Genomic DNA, 20,075 nt, shown 5'->3' on the forward strand with positions numbered 1-20,075 from the left:
AAGTCATCTCCCTACCTCCCCCTATCTCTCTGTCAGTTCAATGTTTTCTCACCACTGCTCTAGCAGAGTAAATATTCACTTGTTTAGCATGGCTAAGTTATTTAAAAAGCAAGCAATGGTGCAGAGCTTTCTGTGTGAAACAGACTTCCACTATCCATAAGGCTGACAGATAATCAGTTGAAGTTTTGCAAAGTGCCAAAAAATAATGTTCCATCCAAGTGATACATTTACCTGGAGGTTTCAGAAGCTGCCTCTGTATGTTCTTCAGTCTGTATTCCATCTGCGGACTCCACTGAAAATGCTCTCTTTTATGGTACTTTCTAACTTCTTCTCGTCCTTCTAAGTGTCATCTCTTCCTGTTCTTTTGGAGGTATATGTGTCTTTTTATATGGTGGATAGTTCTATTATTTGTTCATCCCTTTCTTTTCTAATTTTTGGTTCTGATCTCTTTTGCTGTTATTTTTATATTTTGAACTACTCCTATTCTGTGTCTTGGTCTGATGGCCATTCCTCTAATCCTCTATTCTTCCACTATTTTCTCTTGATACTTTCCCCTTTCTTCCATTGTTCACTGTTTTGGTTTCTTTTTCTTTACTGATGTACTCCATACTTCTACCTGTGACTGTCTTGTCAATGTCAAGTCCTGGACACTTGCTCAATCTGTCGCGTTATAATTGGTGGTCAGACTCAACTCAGGGAGTTCCTTTCCCCGCCAAGCAAGGTGGCGTCCACTCAAAGCGCTTATACATATTCAACTTTAGTGAGGCCTCCCACTTATTTCGCACCACCTATGTACCGCTAATGTGCTAGGAACCAGGTCTGTATATAAAAAGAAAATATATTTATTTAAGGTTTGACAAAATGTAATAACAACCAAACATCAGCCACCAATGCTGTGGCACCACACAATACCACAAAATCAAATTTCTTGCACCAATTGACTAGCTCACGTTTAAAGGACTTACAGTTTCAATATGACACAGGTACAATTTTGAATTTGGAAGTCACAATTTATATCAGATTTCTTGCAAATTAACCAGTAGAAACCTTCACAATACAATAAAAAAAATCATTTTGGCTTTACTTTGAGAAAAAGAAACTCAATGGGAAAATCGTTTTTGGCCTTATTTTAAAAAAATCTAGTTTTGGAAAAGGAACTCAAATGAGGAAATCGTTTATTAGGCTTTTATTTGAAAGGCAAGGTTGGGAAAAAGGATCTCAATGGGAAAATTGTTTTTCAACACAACTACAAATGAGATGCAAGGCTTTTTAATTATGACTTTCGAATCACTGAGAATAAATGTGAAAATGTGTTTTGCAGTATTTGCTCTCCAAGAAAATGCAGGGTTTAGAGAGTCTGGGTTTGGATGCAAGGGAATCAATGGGATTCATGACCCCCCCCTTCTGGACAGAATTCAGGGGTTTCAGAAGAACAGTCACCCAAGTCTTTATTATCTATACCAGCTCTAACACACTAGGCATGAACTGTGTTAGTTTCAAACTCTAATAACACTCATCCTGTTATTTTCTATATGGGAATTAATTGGTTTAACTTCAATTCAATGCACCTACACAGCTTCCCCCCTACCCACAATTTAATGGAAAGGATTAAGGTGGGCTGTTCCCATCACAATTCAATTTAAATGGATAGGGTAATTTAGGTGGAATTAATTTGAATTGGATTTTGTGCCAAGGGCCTACCCAGTTTCACCCCCCACCCACTAATGGAAAGGTATAATGTCAGGTAGCTCTGCGCACAATTGATGACTTTTGATTTAATCACTCTGACACATGATGACACCTTATGACACACTGTTCCTTTCTCAAATCAGGGGACAGGAAAGTCTCTGACCTACCAGATCCTTAGAGGGTTGGGCATAGACAATCAGCCTCCCCACCCACTTTGGAAAATGGATAAATAGGGACTGCTGAGGACAGGCAAGACACACACTCTTTCACTCATCAACTGATCCACTGGCGAAGCACCCTGCAGGAAGATCCAGACTCCAAAACCAGACTCCAGATCCAGACTCCAGATCCAGACTCCAGATCCAGACTCCAGAACCAGGCTCCAGATCCAGACTCCAGAACCAGACTCTAGAACCCTGAAGCAGAGGCCTAATCCAAAATGCTGACCCCTTTTCAGCAGGCCTCAAAAATCTTGCAAACCTGATTTAACCCCTAACTTCCACGGGGCCTAACCTAATCTATTCAACAGCCTGGCTGAGCTGTTTGCTGCTTCTGGCCAACAACCTTTGCTAGAACCCAAGATCCAGATCAGTCCAGCAGAGCTGTAACCCAGAACCCGTCAGATCCAGTCCAAGAGGCCGCGCAGAGACCAGAGTGCTGAGAGCAGAACCAAGCACCTGAGACCTGTCCGGTGGCGAGCGGAGTCCAAGTCAAAGCTTTGACCAGATCTTTGACGGGTCCATTCCATTCCAAAGCCATAGTAGTGAGTATTTAGCATAGAACTGTCCATAGTCATTTCTCAGTTTAAAGTAATCCATTCAACCCATTCCAACATATCCAGACTGCATTGCAGAATCTCTTTTGTCCATTCTGAATCCTTTCTCATCCATCTAATCCTGTGATAATTGTTAGTGTAAAGCCAACCTGTTTGCAATTCAAAGTGCAATTTCATTTGAAATCTTGACTCCTTTTGAGAAAAATTGACCTTCACTAACACCTCTGTAACTTTTGAACCGTATGTGCTAGGAACGAAATTTAAATGTGATTCTGAAGCTAGGACCCCCGATTTCACCACCTGTAAAAACAGCTATTTCTTGATTTCAACTTCTGAATTTCATTTTCCATCTGCTAACCATTCAACAATCCTTGCTAGTGTTGACCTGAACCAATCCAAAGCAACCCTCACTTGTTCTGAATGCGATTTAGCGAATTAAAATCATTTTTAGCATTTTTCCCATTCATTTCAAACCACAATTAAAAGCAATTGACCTGTTTAAAATCATTACTGTTCTCTCTAAGCTTGCTGCGGGGAATCGAGATTGAAACTGCAATTGTTGATTGTTATTCCTGATACCTGTATGCCCTCATTCCATCTATTCATATTGCATATTGGGGGGAGTGAGTGGTAACAGGGGGAAAGAGTGATTACATTGCCTTTGACTGAATTCATATCAAGTTTATTTCTGTGTTGCATTCTTTCCTATCATTGCATTTCCTTGAACCACACAAAGTTATTCTCTGCTACATTATTCTTCCTATTCCTACTCCTAATTGATTAAAGATATTGTTGATTATTGTAATACTACCCATTGCTGATCATTGTTCATATTCATAAGTGTGATTTCAGATATTATTCATATTCATAAAAGTATAATCTATATATTGTTCAATTCTTCAAATACATCTTTTAATTTGCAAAACAAACCTATTTCTTGGTTCTGTGAGACCGGGGGAATTCAAAGAGAGGGGCGTTTTATAAGGGTACATCATCCAGAATTAAAAGAACTTTTGACATAAAAATATATAAATAAGGGTTTCCATTGGGCATCCCATAATAGACATTGACTTAGTTGGAGTGCTGGATTGAAATCACTTATAATCATAATCATAATTCCCACAGTAAGGATTGGCTAACACTCTCCCTTCACCTGCCACCAAGACGCCCACTTGCTGCTGATAGGACCAGGAGTTACGAGGTATGTGTCATGGAAGCTGAGGGAGGAGTTAAAATACATCATCAAAAATGACAGGTGGGTTTTACCTTTTTGGGTTCTGAAAGTCCAACAACATGGCAGCTGTCGTGCCTAGAAACACTTGTTTACAGGTGCGTCACCAATGACTTATCATATCATGTTTTTATGATTCAGGGAGGAAGAGGTACTTCTCATAGGAAAATAACTTCAGATTCGATCATTACAAAGCGATTCCAGTTTGCATTGCTGGATGGACAATATGAACCAGAGGGAAAGGATGAGAATAGGTTCATACAAATAATAACAGTCTAATCCAGATAGTGCCTGGGTAGGCAAGGTCACTGTTGTGATCTCCCCGGGCTGTTTTCAACCTGTGTGTGAGAATATGGAGTGTTGGGCTTTTTGTAGAATGTTATGATGCAAGTCTCCTGGGGATTCCACTGTGTGTCAGTTGGTATCTGGAACTTGAGTAAAAGGGGACTGGTGGATGTCTCTCTAAGCATGAACTTGACATAAATGTGTTGTACTTACTTCCTTATGTACTTACCTGCTGTCTGTGAACCCAGTAAAGTTGTTCCTATCACTTGAGGCTCCAGAGTGATCTGTCTTACCCAAAAGACTCATCTCAATAGTCACCTTATATATGTTAAGTGGTCTGTTCGGGCGTGATCAGAGGATTCCATGTCAACCCAACACCAGCAATACGATAATATGGCTTTCAAGCCCCGGCTGGGTGGCGAACAAAGGGTCGAATGGGCCGCCAGCCCGGGCTTTATAGGCCTGAGCGAAGCTCTGGTCTCAGCTCGGGCTGCGGGCCATTAAACCCTGTGTCCTCCCCCCAGCCGGGGCGTGAAAGCCATTTGCACCTCAGGATTTATTGGGGTGCAAATAGTTTTCATTATTTCCCTTCCAACAGGAGATGAGCTCCATGCGAGCCCGTCTCCTGTCGGAATGGAATAAAAATGACAATAAAATGGCTGGCGCCATGAAAATTGAAATAGGGACTAGGTCCCTTTTCGGATGACAATGACATGGAAAACCTATTCCAAAATGGCCACCATCATTCGAAAAGGGACTTAGTCCCTCTTCTATTTAAATGCTAGAAGCCATTTACTTTCTCTTTTTTTTCCGAACCGCCACGGGTGGTGAAGGCAAAATCGCGCCTGGGAAAGGTGGATTCTGATTGGTCAGACCATCTTTCCTGGGTGCAAATCTATTATTCTGTTAAATAAAAGTCAGGGATTGGAAAAGTGTAATCCTGCTGACGTAAGTCATCTCCCTACCTCCCCCTATCTCTCTGTCAGTTCAATGTTTTCTCACCACTGCTCTAGCAGAGTAAATATTCACTTGTTTAGCATGGCTAAGTTATTTAAAAAGCAAGCAATGGTGCAGAGCTTTCTGTGTGAAACAGACTTCCACTATCCATAAGGCTGACAGATGATCAGTTGAAGTTTTGCAAAGTGCCAAAAAATAATGTTCCATCCAAGTGATACATTTACCTGGAGGTTTCAGAAGCTGCCTCTGTATGTTCTTCAGTCTGTATTCCATCTGCGGACTCCACTGAAAATGCTCTCTTTTATGGTACTTTCTAACTTCTTCTCGTCCTTCTAAGTGTCATCTCTTCCTGTTCTTTTGGAGGTATATGTGTCTTTTTATATGGTGGATAGTTCTATTATTTGTTCATCCCTTTCTTTTCTAATTTTTGGTTCTGATCTCTTTTGCTGTTATTTTTATATTTTGAACTACTCCTATTCTGTGTCTTGGTCTGATGGCCATTCCTCTAATCCTCTATTCTTCCACTATTTTCTCTTGATACTTTCCCCTTTCTTCCATTGTTCACTGTTTTGGTTTCTTTTTCTTTACTGATGTACTCCATACTTCTACCTGTGACTGTCTTGTCAATGTCAAGTCCTGGACACTTGCTCAATCTGTCGCGTTATAATTGGTGGTCAGACTCAACTCAGGGAGTTCCTTTCCCCGCCAAGCAAGGTGGCGTCCACTCAAAGCGCTTATACATATTCAACTTTAGTGAGGCCTCCCACTTATTTCGCACCACCCTATGTACCGCTAATGTGCTAGGAACCAGGTCTGTATATAAAAAGAAAATATATTTATTTAAGGTTTGACAAAATGTAATAACAACCAAACATCAGCCACCAATGCTGTGGCACCACACAATACCACAAAATCAAATTTCTTGCACCAATTGACTAGCTCACGTTTAAAGGACTTACAGTTTCAATATGACACAGGTACAATTTTGAATTTGGAAGTCACAATTTATATCAGATTTCTTGCAAATTAACCAATAGAAACCTTCACAATACAATAAAAAAAATCATTTTGGCTTTACTTTGAGAAAAGAAACTCAATGGGAAAATCGTTTTTGGCCTTATTTAAAAAAAATCTAGTTTTGGAAAAGGAACTCAAATGAGGAAATCGTTTATTAGGCTTTTATTTGAAAGGCAAGGTTGGGAAAAAGGATCTCAATGGGAAAATTGTTTTTCAACACAACTACAAATGAGATGCAAGGCTTTTTAATTATGACTTTCGAATCACTGAGAATAAATGTGAAAATGTGTTTTGCAGTATTTGCTCTCCAAGAAAATGCAGGGTTTAGAGAGTCTGGGTTTGGATGCAAGGGAATCAATGGGATTCATGACCCCCCCCTTCTGGACAGAATTCAGGGGTTTCAGAAGAACAGTCACCCAAGTCTTTATTATCTATACCAGCTCTAACACACTAGGCATGAACTGTGTTAGTTTCAAACTCTAATAACACTCATCCTGTTATTTTCTATATGGGAATTAATTGGTTTAACTTCAATTCAATGCACCTACACAGCTTCCCCCCTACCCACAATTTAATGGAAAGGATTAAGGCGGGCTGTTCCCATCACAATTCAATTTAAATGGATAGGGTAATTTAGGTGGAATTAATTTGAATTGGATTTTGTGCCAAGGGCCTACCCAGTTTCACCCCCCCCACCCACTAATGGAAAGGTATAAAGTCAGGTAGCTCTGCGCACAATTGATGACTTTTGATTTAATCACTCTGACACATGATGACACCTTATGACACACTGTTCCTTTCTCAAATCAGGGGACAGGAAAGTCTCTGACCTACCAGATCCTTAGAGGGTTGGGCATAGACAATCAGCCTCCCCACCCACTTTGGAAAATGGATAAATAGGGACTGCTGAGGACAGGCAAGACACACACTCTTTCACTCATCAACTGATCCACTGGCGAAGCACCCTGCAGGAAGATCCAGACTCCAAAACCAGACTCCAGATCCAGACTCCAGATCCAGACTCCAGATCCAGACTCCAGAACCAGGCTCCAGATCCAGACTCCAGAACCAGACTCTAGAACCCTGAAGCAGAGGCCTAATCCAAAATGCTGACCCCTTTTCAGCAGGCCTCAAAAATCTTGCAAACCTGATTTAACCCCTAACTTCCACGGGGCCTAACCTAATCTATTCAACAGCCTGGCTGAGCTGTTTGCTGCTTCTGGCCAACAACCTTTGCTAGAACCCAAGATCCAGATCAGTCCAGCAGAGCTGTAACCCAGAACCCGTCAGATCCAGTCCAAGAGGCCGCGCAGAGACCAGAGTGCTGAGAGCAGAACCAAGCACCTGAGACCTGTCCGGTGGCGAGCGGAGTCCAAGTCAAAGCTTTGACCAGATCTTTGACGGGTCCATTCCATTCCAAAGCCATAGTAGTGAGTATTTAGCATAGAACTGTCCATAGTCATTTCTCAGTTTAAAGTAATCCATTCAACCCATTCCAACATATCCAGACTGCATTGCAGAATCTCTTTTGTCCATTCTGAATCCTTTCTCATCCATCTAATCCTGTGATAATTGTTAGTGTAAAGCCAACCTGTTTGCAATTCAAAGTGCAATTTCATTTGAAATCTTGACTCCTTTTGAGAAAAATTGACCTTCACTAACACCTCTGTAACTTTTGAACCGTATGTGCTAGGAACGAAATTTAAATGTGATTCTGAAGCTAGGACCCCCGATTTCACCACCTGTAAAAACAGCTATTTCTTGATTTCAACTTCTGAATTTCATTTTCCATCTGCTAACCATTCAACAATCCTTGCTAGTGTTGACCTGAACCAATCCAAAGCAACCCTCACTTGTTCTGAATGCGATTTAGCGAATTAAAATCATTTTTAGCATTTTTCCCATTCATTTCAAACCACAATTAAAAGCAATTGACCTGTTTAAAATCATTACTGTTCTCTCTAAGCTTGCTGCGGGGAATCGAGATTGAAACTGCAATTGTTGATTGTTATTCCTGATACCTGTATGCCCTCATTCCATCTATTCATATTGCATATTGGGGGGAGTGAGTGGTAACAGGGGGAAAGAGTGATTACATTGCCTTTGACTGAATTCATATCAAGTTTATTTCTGTGTTGCATTCTTTCCTATCATTGCATTTCCTTGAACCACACAAAGTTATTCTCTGCTACATTATTCTTCCTATTCCTACTCCTAATTGATTAAAGATATTGTTGATTATTGTAATACTACCCATTGCTGATCATTGTTCATATTCATAAGTGTGATTTCAGATATTATTCATATTCATAAAAGTATAATCTATATATTGTTCAATTCTTCAAATACATCTTTTAATTTGCAAAACAAACCTATTTCTTGGTTCTGTGAGACCGGGGGAATTCAAAGAGAAGGGCGTTTTATAAGGGTACATCATCCAGAATTAAAAGAACTTTTGACATAAAAATATATAAATAAGGGTTTCCATTGGGCATCCCATAATAGACATTGACTTAGTTGGAGTGCTGGATTGAAATCACTTATAATCATAATCATAATTCCCACAGTAAGGATTGGCTAACACTCTCCCTTCACCTGCCACCAAGACGCCCACTTGCTGCTGATAGGACCAGGAGTTACGAGGTATGTGTCATGGAAGCTGAGGGAGGAGTTAAAATACATCATCAAAAATGACAGGTGGGTTTTACCTTTTTGGGTTCTGAAAGTCCAACAACATGGCAGCTGTCGTGCCTAGAAACACTTGTTTACAGGTGCGTCACCAATGACTTATCATATCATGTTTTTATGATTCAGGGAGGAAGAGGTACTTCTCATAGGAAAATAACTTCAGATTCGATCATTACAAAGCGATTCCAGTTTGCATTGCTGGATGGACAATATGAACCAGAGGGAAAGGATGAGAATAGGTTCATACAAATAATAACAGTCTAATCCAGATAGTGCCTGGGTAGGCAAGGTCACTGTTGTGATCTCCCCGGGCTGTTTTCAACCTGTGTGTGAGAATATGGAGTGTTGGGCTTTTTGTAGAATGTTATGATGCAAGTCTCCTGGGGATTCCACTGTGTGTCAGTTGGTATCTGGAACTTGAGTAAAAGGGGACTGGTGGATGTTTCTCTAAGCATGAACTTGACATAAATGTGTTGTACTTACTTCCTTATGTACTTACCTGCTGTCTGTGAACCCAGTAAAGTTGTTCCTATCACTTGAGGCTCCAGAGTGATCTGTCTTACCCAAAAGACTCATCTCAATAGTCACCTTATATATGTTAAGTGGTCTGTTCGGGCGTGATCAGAGGATTCCATGTCAACCCAACACCAGCAATACGATAATATGGCTTTCAAGCCCCGGCTGGGTGGCGAACAAAGGGTCGAATGGGCCGCCAGCCCGGGCTTTATAGGCCTGAGCGAAGCTCTGGTCTCAGCTCGGGCTGCGGGCCATTAAACCCTGTGTCCTCCCCCCAGCCGGGGCGTGAAAGCCATTTGCACCTCAGGATTTATTGGGGTGCAAATAGTTTTCATTATTTCCCTTCCAACAGGAGATGAGCTCCATGCGAGCCCGTCTCCTGTCGGAATGGAATAAAAATGACAATAAAATGGCTGGCGCCATGAAAATTGAAATAGGGACTAGGTCCCTTTTCGGATGACAATGACATGGAAAACCTATTCCAAAATGGCCACCATCATTCGAAAAGGGACTTAGTCCCTCTTCTATTTAAATGCTAGAAGCCATTTACTTTCTCTTTTTTTTCCGAACCGCCACGGGTGGTGAAGGCAAAATCGCGCCTGGGAAAGGTGGATTCTGATTGGTCAGACCATCTTTCCTGGGTGCAAATCTATTATTCTGTTAAATAAAAGTCAGGGATTGGAAAAGTGTAATCCTGCTGACGTAAGTCATCTCCCTACCTCCCCCTATCTCTCTGTCAGTTCAATGTTTTCTCACCACTGCTCTAGCAGAGTAAATATTCACTTGTTTAGCATGGCTAAGTTATTTAAAAAGCAAGCAATGGTGCAGAGCTTTCTGTGTGAAACAGACTTCCACTATCCATAAGGCTGACAGATGATCAGTTGAAGTTTTGCAAAGTGCCAAAAAATAATGTTCCATCCAAGTGATACATTTACCTGGAGGTTTCAGAAGCTGCCTCTGTATGTTCTTCAGTCTGTATTCCATCTGCGGACTCCACTGAAAATGCTCTCTTTTATGGTACTTTCTAACTTCTTCTCGTCCTTCTAAGTGTCATCTCTTCCTGTTCTTTTGGAGGTATATGTGTCTTTTTATATGGTGGATAGTTCTATTATTTGTTCATCCCTTTCTTTTCTAATTTTTGGTTCTGATCTCTTTTGCTGTTATTTTTATATTTTGAACTACTCCTATTCTGTGTCTTGGTCTGATGGCCATTCCTCTAATCCTCTATTCTTCCACTATTTTCTCTTGATACTTTCCCCTTTCTTCCATTGTTCACTGTTTTGGTTTCTTTTTCTTTACTGATGTACTCCATACTTCTACCTGTGACTGTCTTGTCAATGTCAAGTCCTGGACACTTGCTCAATCTGTCGCGTTATAATTGGTGGTCAGACTCAACTCAGGGAGTTCCTTTCCCCGCCAAGCAAGGTGGCGTCCACTCAAAGCGCTTATACATATTCAACTTTAGTGAGGCCTCCCACTTATTTCGCACCACCCTATGTACCGCTAATGTGCTAGGAACCAGGTCTGTATATAAAAAGAAAATATATTTATTTAAGGTTTGACAAAATGTAATAACAACCAAACATCAGCCACCAATGCTGTGGCACCACACAATACCACAAAATCAAATTTCTTGCACCAATTGACTAGCTCACGTTTAAAGGACTTACAGTTTCAATATGACACAGGTACAATTTTGAATTTGGAAGTCACAATTTATATCAGATTTCTTGCAAATTAACCAATAGAAACCTTCACAATACAATAAAAAAAATCATTTTGGCTTTACTTTGAGAAAAGAAACTCAATGGGAAAATCGTTTTTGGCCTTATTTAAAAAAAATCTAGTTTTGGAAAAGGAACTCAAATGAGGAAATCGTTTATTAGGCTTTTATTTGAAAGGCAAGGTTGGGAAAAAGGATCTCAATGGGAAAATTGTTTTTCAACACAACTACAAATGAGATGCAAGGCTTTTTAATTATGACTTTCGAATCACTGAGAATAAATGTGAAAATGTGTTTTGCAGTATTTGCTCTCCAAGAAAATGCAGGGTTTAGAGAGTCTGGGTTTGGATGCAAGGGAATCAATGGGATTCATGACCCCCCCTTCTGGACAGAATTCAGGGGTTTCAGAAGAACAGTCACCCAAGTCTTTATTATCTATACCAGCTCTAACACACTAGGCATGAACTGTGTTAGTTTCAAACTCTAATAACACTCATCCTGTTATTTTCTATATGGGAATTAATTGGTTTAACTTCAATTCAATGCACCTACACAGCTTCCCCCCTACCCACAATTTAATGGAAAGGATTAAGGCGGGCTGTTCCCATCACAATTCAATTTAAATGGATAGGGTAATTTAGGTGGAATTAATTTGAATTGGATTTTGTGCCAAGGGCCTACCCAGTTTCACCCCCCCCCCACCCACTAATGGAAAGGTATAAAGTCAGGTAGCTCTGCGCACAATTGATGACTTTTGATTTAATCACTCTGACACATGATGACACCTTATGACACACTGTTCCTTTCTCAAATCAGGGGACAGGAAAGTCTCTGACCTACCAGATCCTTAGAGGGTTGGGCATAGACAATCAGCCTCCCCACCCACTTTGGAAAATGGATAAATAGGGACTGCTGAGGACAGGCAAGACACACACTCTTTCACTCATCAACTGATCCACTGGCGAAGCACCCTGCAGGAAGATCCAGACTCCAAAACCAGACTCCAGATCCAGACTCCAGATCCAGACTCCAGATCCAGACTCCAGAACCAGGCTCCAGATCCAGACTCCAGAACCAGACTCTAGAACCCTGAAGCAGAGGCCTAATCCAAAATGCTGACCCCTTTTCAGCAGGCCTCAAAAATCTTGCAAACCTGATTTAACCCCTAACTTCCACGGGGCCTAACCTAATCTATTCAACAGCCTGGCTGAGCTGTTTGCTGCTTCTGGCCAACAACCTTTGCTAGAACCCAAGATCCAGATCAGTCCAGCAGAGCTGTAACCCAGAACCCATCAGATCCAGTCCAAGAGGCCGCGCAGAGACCAGAGTGCTGAGAGCAGAACCAAGCACCTGAGACCTGTCCGGTGGCGAGCGGAGTCCAAGTCAAAGCTTTGACCAGATCTTTGACGGGTCCATTCCATTCCAAAGCCATAGTAGTGAGTATTTAGCATAGAACTGTCCATAGTCATTTCTCAGTTTAAAGTAATCCATTCAACCCATTCCAACATATCCAGACTGCATTGCAGAATCTTTTTTGTCCATTCTGAATCCTTTCTCATCCATCTAATCCTGTGATAATTGTGAGTGTAAAGCCAACCTGTTTGCAATTCAAAGTGCAATTTCATTTGAAATCTTGACTCCTTTTGAGAAAAATTGACCTTCACTAACACCTCTGTAACTTTTGAACCGTATGTGCTAGGAACGAAATTTAAATGTGATTCTGAAGCTAGGACCCCCGATTTCACCACCTGTAAAAACAGCTATTTCTTGATTTCAACTTCTGAATTTCATTTTCCATCTGCTAACCATTCAACAATCCTTGCTAGTGTTGACCTGAACCAATCCAAAGCAACCCTCACTTGTTCTGAATGCGATTTAGCGAATTAAAATCATTTTTAGCATTTTTCCCATTCATTTCAAACCACAATTAAAAGCAATTGACCTGTTTAGAATCATTACTGTTCTCTCTAAGCTTGCTGCGGGGAATCGAGATTGAAACTGCAATTGTTGATTGTTATTCCTGATACCTGTATGCCCTCATTCCATCTATTCATATTGCATATTGGGGGGAGTGAGTGGTAACAGGGGGAAAGAGTGATTACATTGCCTTTGACTGAATTCATATCAAGTTTATTTCTGTGTTGCATTCTTTCCTATCATTGCATTTCCTTGAACCACACAAAGTTATTCTCTGCTACATTATTCTTCCTATTCCTACTCCTAATTGATTAAAGATATTGTTGATTATTGTAATACTACCCATTGCTGATCATTGTTCATATTCATAAGTGTGATTTCAGATATTATTCATATTCATAAAAGTATAATCTATATATTGTTCAATTCTTCAAATACATCTTTTAATTTGCAAAACAAACCTATTTCTTGGTTCTGTGAGACCGGGGGAATTCAAAGAGAGGGGCGTTTTATAAGGGTACATCATCCAGAATTAAAAGAACTTTTGACATAAAAATATATAAATAAGGGTTTCCATTGGGCATCCCATAATAGACATTGACTTAGTTGGAGTGCTGGATTGAAATCACTTATAATCATAATCATAATTCCCACAGTAAGGATTGGCTAACACTCTCCCTTCACCTGCCACCAAGACGCCCACTTGCTGCTGATAGGACCAGGAGTTACGAGGTATGTGTCATGGAAGCTGAGGGAGGAGTTAAAATACATCATCAAAAATGACAGGTGGGTTTTACCTTTTTGGGTTCTGAAAGTCTAACAACATGGCAGCTGTCGTGCCTAGAAACACTTGTTTACAGGTGCGTCACCAATGACTTATCATATCATGTTTTTATGATTCAGGGAGGAAGAGGTACTTCTCATAGGAAAATAACTTCAGATTCGATCATTACAAAGCGATTCCAGTTTGCATTGCTGGATGGACAATATGAACCAGAGGGAAAGGATGAGAATAGGTTCATACAAATAATAACAGTCTAATCCAGATAGTGCCTGGGTAGGCAAGGTCACTGTTGTGATCTCCCCGGGCTGTTTTCAACCTGTGTGTGAGAATATGGAGTGTTGGGCTTTTTGTAGAATGTTATGATGCAAGTCTCCTGGGGATTCCACTGTGTGTCAGTTGGTATCTGGAACTTGAGTAAAAGGGGACTGGTGGATGTCTCTCTAAGCATGAACTTGACATAAATGTGTTGTACTTACTTCCTTATGTACTTACCTGCTGTCTGTGAACCCAGTAAAGTTGTTCCTATCACTTGAGGCTCCAGAGTGATCTGTCTTACCCAAAAGACTCATCTCAATAGTCACCTTATATATGTTAAGTGGTCTGTTCGGGCGTGATCAGAGGATTCCATGTCAACCCAACACCAGCAATACGATAATATGGCTTTCAAGCCCCGGCTGGGTGGCGAACAAAGGGTCGAATGGGCCGCCAGCCCGGGCTTTATAGGCCTGAGCGAAGCTCTGGTCTCAGCTCGGGCTGCGGGCCATTAAACCCTGTGTCCTCCCCCCAGCCGGGGCGTGAAAGCCATTTGCACCTCAGGATTTATTGGGGTGCAAATAGTTTTCATTATTTCCCTTCCAACAGGAGATGAGCTCCATGCGAGCCCGTCTCCTGTCGGAATGGAATAAAAATGACAATAAAATGGCTGGCGCCATGAAAATTGAAATAGGGACTAGGTCCCTTTTCGGATGACAATGACATGGAAAACCTATTCCAAAATGGCCACCATCATTCGAAAAGGGACTTAGTCCCTCTTCTATGTAAATGCTAGAAGCCATTTACTTTCTCTTTTTTTTCCGAACCGCCACGGGTGGTGAAGGCAAAATCGCGCCTGGGAAAGGTGGATTCTGATTGGTCAGACCATCTTTCCTGGGTGCGAATCTATTATTCTGTTAAATAAAAGTCAGGGATTGGAAAAGTGTAATCCTGCTGACGTAAGTCATCTCCCTACCTCCCCATATCTCTCTGTCAGTTCAATGTTTTCTCACCACTGCTCTAGCAGAGTAAATATTCACTTGTTTAGCATGGCTAAGTTATTAAAAAAGCAAGCAATGGTGCAGAGCTTTCTGTGTGAAACAGACTTCCACTATCCATAAGGCTGACAGATGATCAGTTGAAGTTTTGCAAAGTGCCAAAAAATAATGTTCCATCCAAGTGATACATTTACCTGGAGGTTTCAGAAGCTGCCTCTGTATGTTCTTCAGTCTGTATTCCATCTGCGGACTCCACTGAAAATGCTCTCTTTTATGGTACTTTCTAACTTCTTCTCGTCCTTCTAAGTGTCATCTCTTCCTGTTCTTTTGGAGGTATATGTGTCTTTTTATATGGTGGATAGTTCTATTATTTGTTCATCCCTTTCTTTTCTAATTTTTGGTTCTGATCTCTTTTGCTGTTATTTTTATATTTTGAACTACTCCTATTCTGTGTCTTGGTCTGATGGCCATTCCTCTAATCCTCTATTCTTCCACTATTTTCTCTTGATACTTTCCCCTTTCTTCCATTGTTCACTGTTTTGGTTTCTTTTTCTTTACTGATGTACTCCATACTTCTACCTGTGACTGTCTTGTCAATGTCAAGTCCTGGACACTTGCTCAGTCTGTCGCGTTATAATTGGTGGTCAGACTCAACTCAGGGAGTTCCTTTCCCCCCCAAGCAAGGTGGCGTCCACGCAAAGCGCTTATACATATTCAACTTTAGTGAGGCCTCCCACTTATTTCGCACCACCCTATGTACCGCTAATGTGCTAGGAACCAGGTCTGTATATAAAAAGAAAATATATTTATTTAAGGTTTGACAAAATGTAATAACAACCAAACATCAGCCACCAATGCTGTGGCACCACACAATACCACAAAATCAAATTTCTTGCACCAATTGACTAGCTCACGTTTAAAGGACTTACAGTTTCAATATGACACAGGTACAATTTTGAATTTGGAAGTCACAATTTATATCAGATTTCTTGCAAATTAACCAATAGAAACCTTCACAATACAATAAAAAAAATCATTTTGGCTTTACTTTGAGAAAAGAAACTCAATGGGAAAATCGTTTTTGGCCTTATTTAAAAAAAATCTAGTTTTGGAAAAGGAACTCAAATGAGGAAATCGTTTATTAGGCTTTTATTTGAAAGGCAAGGTTGGGAAAAAGGATCTCAATGGGAAAATTGTTTTTCAACACAACTACAAATGAGATGCAAGGCTTTTTAATTATGACTTTCGAATCACTGAGAATAAATGTGAAAATGTGTTTTGCAGTATTTGCTCTCCAAGAAAATGCAGGGTTTAGAGAGTCTGGGTTTGGATGCAAGGGAATCAATGGGATTCATGACCCCCCCCTTCTGGACAGAATTCAGGGGTTTCAGAAGAACAGTCACCCAAGTCTTTATTATCTATACCAGCTCTAACACACTAGGCATGAACTGTGTTAGTTTCAAACTCTAATAACACTCATCCTGTTATTTTCTATATGGGAATTAATTGGTTTAACTTCAATTCAATGCACCTACACAGCTTCCCCCCTACCCACAATTTAATGGAAAGGATTAAGGCGGGCTGTTCCCATCACAATTCAATTTAAATGGATAGGGTAATTTAGGTGGAATTAATTTGAATTGGATTTTGTGCCAAGGGCCTACCCAGTTTCACCCCCCCACCCACTAATGGAAAGGTATAAAGTCAGGTAGCTCTGCGCACAATTGATGACTTTTGATTTAATCACTCTGACACATGATGACACCTTATGACACACTGTTCCTTTCTCAAATCAGGGGACAGGAAAGTCTCTGACCTACCAGATCCTTAGAGGGTTGGGCATAGACAATCAGCCTCCCCACCCACTTTGGAAAATGGATAAATAGGGACTGCTGAGGACAGGCAAGACACACACTCTTTCACTCATCAACTGATCCACTGGCGAAGCACCCTGCAGGAAGATCCAGACTCCAAAACCAGACTCCAGATCCAGACTCCAGATCCAGACTCCAGATCCAGACTCCAGAACCAGACTCTAGAACCCTGAAGCAGAGGCCTAATCCAAAATGCTGACCCCTTTTCAGCAGGCCTCAAAAATCTTGCAAACCTGATTTAACCCCTAACTTCCACGGGGCCTAACCTAATCTATTCAACAGCCTGGCTGAGCTGTTTGCTGCTTCTGGCCAACAACCTTTGCTAGAACCCAAGATCCAGATCAGTCCAGCAGAGCTGTAACCCAGAACCCGTCAGATCCAGTCCAAGAGGCCGCGCAGAGACCAGAGTGCTGAGAGCAGAACCAAGCACCTGAGACCTGTCCGGTGGCGAGCGGAGTCCAAGTCAAAGCTTTGACCAGATCTTTGACGGGTCCATTCCATTCCAAAACCATAGTAGTGAGTATTTAGCATAGAACTGTCCATAGTCATTTCTCAGTTTAAAGTAATCCATTCAACCCATTCCAACATATCCAGACTGCATTGCAGAATCTTTTTTGTCCATTCTGAATCCTTTCTCATCCATCTAATCCTGTGATATTTGTTAGTGTAAAGCCAACCTGTTTGCAATTCAAGTGCAATTTCATTTGAAATCTTGACTCCTTTTGAGAAAAATTGACCTTCACTAACACCTCTGTAACTTTTGAACCGTATGTGCTAGGAACGAAATTTAAATGTGATTCTGAAGCTAGGACCCCCGATTTCACCTCCTGTAAAAACAGCTATTTCTTGATTTCAACTTCTGAATTTCATTTTCCATCTGCTAACCATTCAACAATCCTTGCTAGTGTTGACCTGAACCAATCCAAAGCAACCCTCACTTGTTCTGAATGCGATTTAGCGAATTAAAATCATTTTTAGCATTTTTCCCATTCATTTCAAACCACAATTAAAAGCAATTGACCTGTTTAAAATCATTACTGTTCTCTCTAAGCTTGCTGCGGGGAATCGAGATTGAAACTGCAATTGTTGATTGTTATTCCTGATACCTGTATGCCCTCATTCCATCTATTCATATTGCATATTGGGGGGAGTGAGTGGTAACAGGGGGAAAGAGTGATTACATTGCCTTTGACTGAATTCATATCAAGTTTATTTCTGTGTTGCATTCTTTCCTATCATTGCATTTCCTTGAACCACACAAAGTTATTCTCTGCTACATTATTCTTCCTATTCCTACTCCTAATTGATTAAAGATATTGTTGATTATTGTAATACTACCCATTGCTGATCATTGTTCATATTCATAAGTGTGATTTCAGATATTATTCATATTCATAAAAGTATAATCTATATATTGTTCAATTCTTCAAATACATCTTTTAATTTGCAAAACAAACCTATTTCTTGGTTCTGTGAGACCGGGGGAATTCAAAGAGAGGGGCGTTTTATAAGGGTACATCATCCAGAATTAAAAGAACTTTTGACATAAAAATATATAAATAAGGGTTTCCATTGGGCATCCCATAATAGACATTGGCCCTCATTACGACCCTGGCGGAAAGTGACTGACCGGACCGCCACAGCGTAAATAGCGTTTCCGCCATTGCACGAAGGAGCAAAGTGCGGCCCATTCCGACCCATCGGGCACGAGCACCACGGCATGGCGGAAGTGCAAAGTCCGCGATGGCGGAAATGACCCCAAAACGGCCCACACCGCCGCCGTACGGCGCCCTAGGTGCAATACCGCCACCCATCACAGCGGACACCGCAGTGTGCGCCTACCGTAAAGTACGGTGACCGGAAATATACGGAAACGGAAGTTAAAACATGGGCCCGGAACGGGAAACATCCCGCCGTACACCTATAAAACCACTAAAACCACACAACCACTAAAATCACTACCCTGAAACACACCCCAACCCGTCATCCACCCTAGCGAAACCAAGAAAAATGGGAAAAGTAGCGAAGAAAGCGTGCGACCGCAAGCGGCAGGTCCACTTCTCCCGTGAGGAACTCACCGTGCTAACAGAGACCCTCCAGGAGAATGCTGCCGTCGTCTTCTGCACGCAAATGACCAGGACGGCACTTGCAAACAAGAAGGCCATATGGGCTCTGGTGGCACAGCGGGTAAGTGCGGTGGGGACCGCACCCCGCACCCCACAGCAATGCCGCAAGTGATGGGACGACCTGCGGATACGCGTCCGCAGCATACTCTCTGCCAACCGCAACATTGCCACAGCCACCGGGGGAGGTCCTGAATCACCCATCAAGTTGACCCCCTGGGAAGAAATCTGTGCCTCCACCATCGGAATGGAGAGCATAGAGGGAGTCGGAGGGATGGAGAAAGGAGTGCAGACATCCGAAGATTCAGGTAGGTGGGCCAAATAAAACAATGCCAAATCCACAAAGTCCATCCATGTGAAGTACCATGCGTCCACATAGTGCAACAGAAACACATGTCCAGGAGAACGTCCACACACATCGGCCTGATAGCGCACGTTAAAACCCACAATAAATACATAAATAATTAAAAACCCCTAAAACACGCACTACACGTGCAGCAGGCACACCCTAACTGCAGGCTGCCAAACAACTGCACCCTCACTCCACACACAAATGAAAGCACCTCCAAGGCCCCGACCCAAATCACCCTCAGGTACCACCCCAATGCATGTGATACAATGCCATTCCAATTCCCACAGACCCATCAATAACCCTCGCCCTCCTTTACTCCACCACAGGGTCCGATCCAAACGACGAGCTTCAGGACACCCCTACCAGCACACCTGCAAAGAGGGCCAAGACCAACGGCCAAAGACCCTCCACCTCAGCTGCACGCATCAAGACACGGCAGCAGCACAAATCAGGTGGCAGCACAGAGGAGGGAACATCAACAGGCACCCCAGCAGCCAGCATGCCCACAACACCACCACCACAGGTCCCCCCAACGGATGCCACAGAAGGCACTGCCTCTGGTGGCAGCAGCACCATAGGTGACACCCCATTGATGGCAGCATGCTCCGACACAGAAGACAGGGATGTCGAAGTCAGATCCATCCATGACCTGTCCCAATCCCCCTGTCTGTCCCATCCCGTACAACATGAGGATACCACGCAGGGGCACCCACAAGACGACGACTGGCCATCCCCCACAAGCCCTGTGGCAAGGCAACATGAGGACAACAGCCCCTCTGTGACACCCCCGCAAATGGCCATGGCCCAGCAGAGGCAACAGTCCCTCGACCAGTTAATCGTGCAACAGCAGCAACTGGCCACGCTCCTCAAGGACCATGCCGATGAATGTGGGGG

This window comes from Ambystoma mexicanum, chromosome 1q, assembly GCF_040938575.1.
Source record: "Ambystoma mexicanum isolate Mex_15411 chromosome 1q, UKY_AmexF1_1, whole genome shotgun sequence".
Lineage (NCBI taxonomy): Eukaryota > Metazoa > Chordata > Amphibia > Caudata > Ambystomatidae > Ambystoma > Ambystoma mexicanum.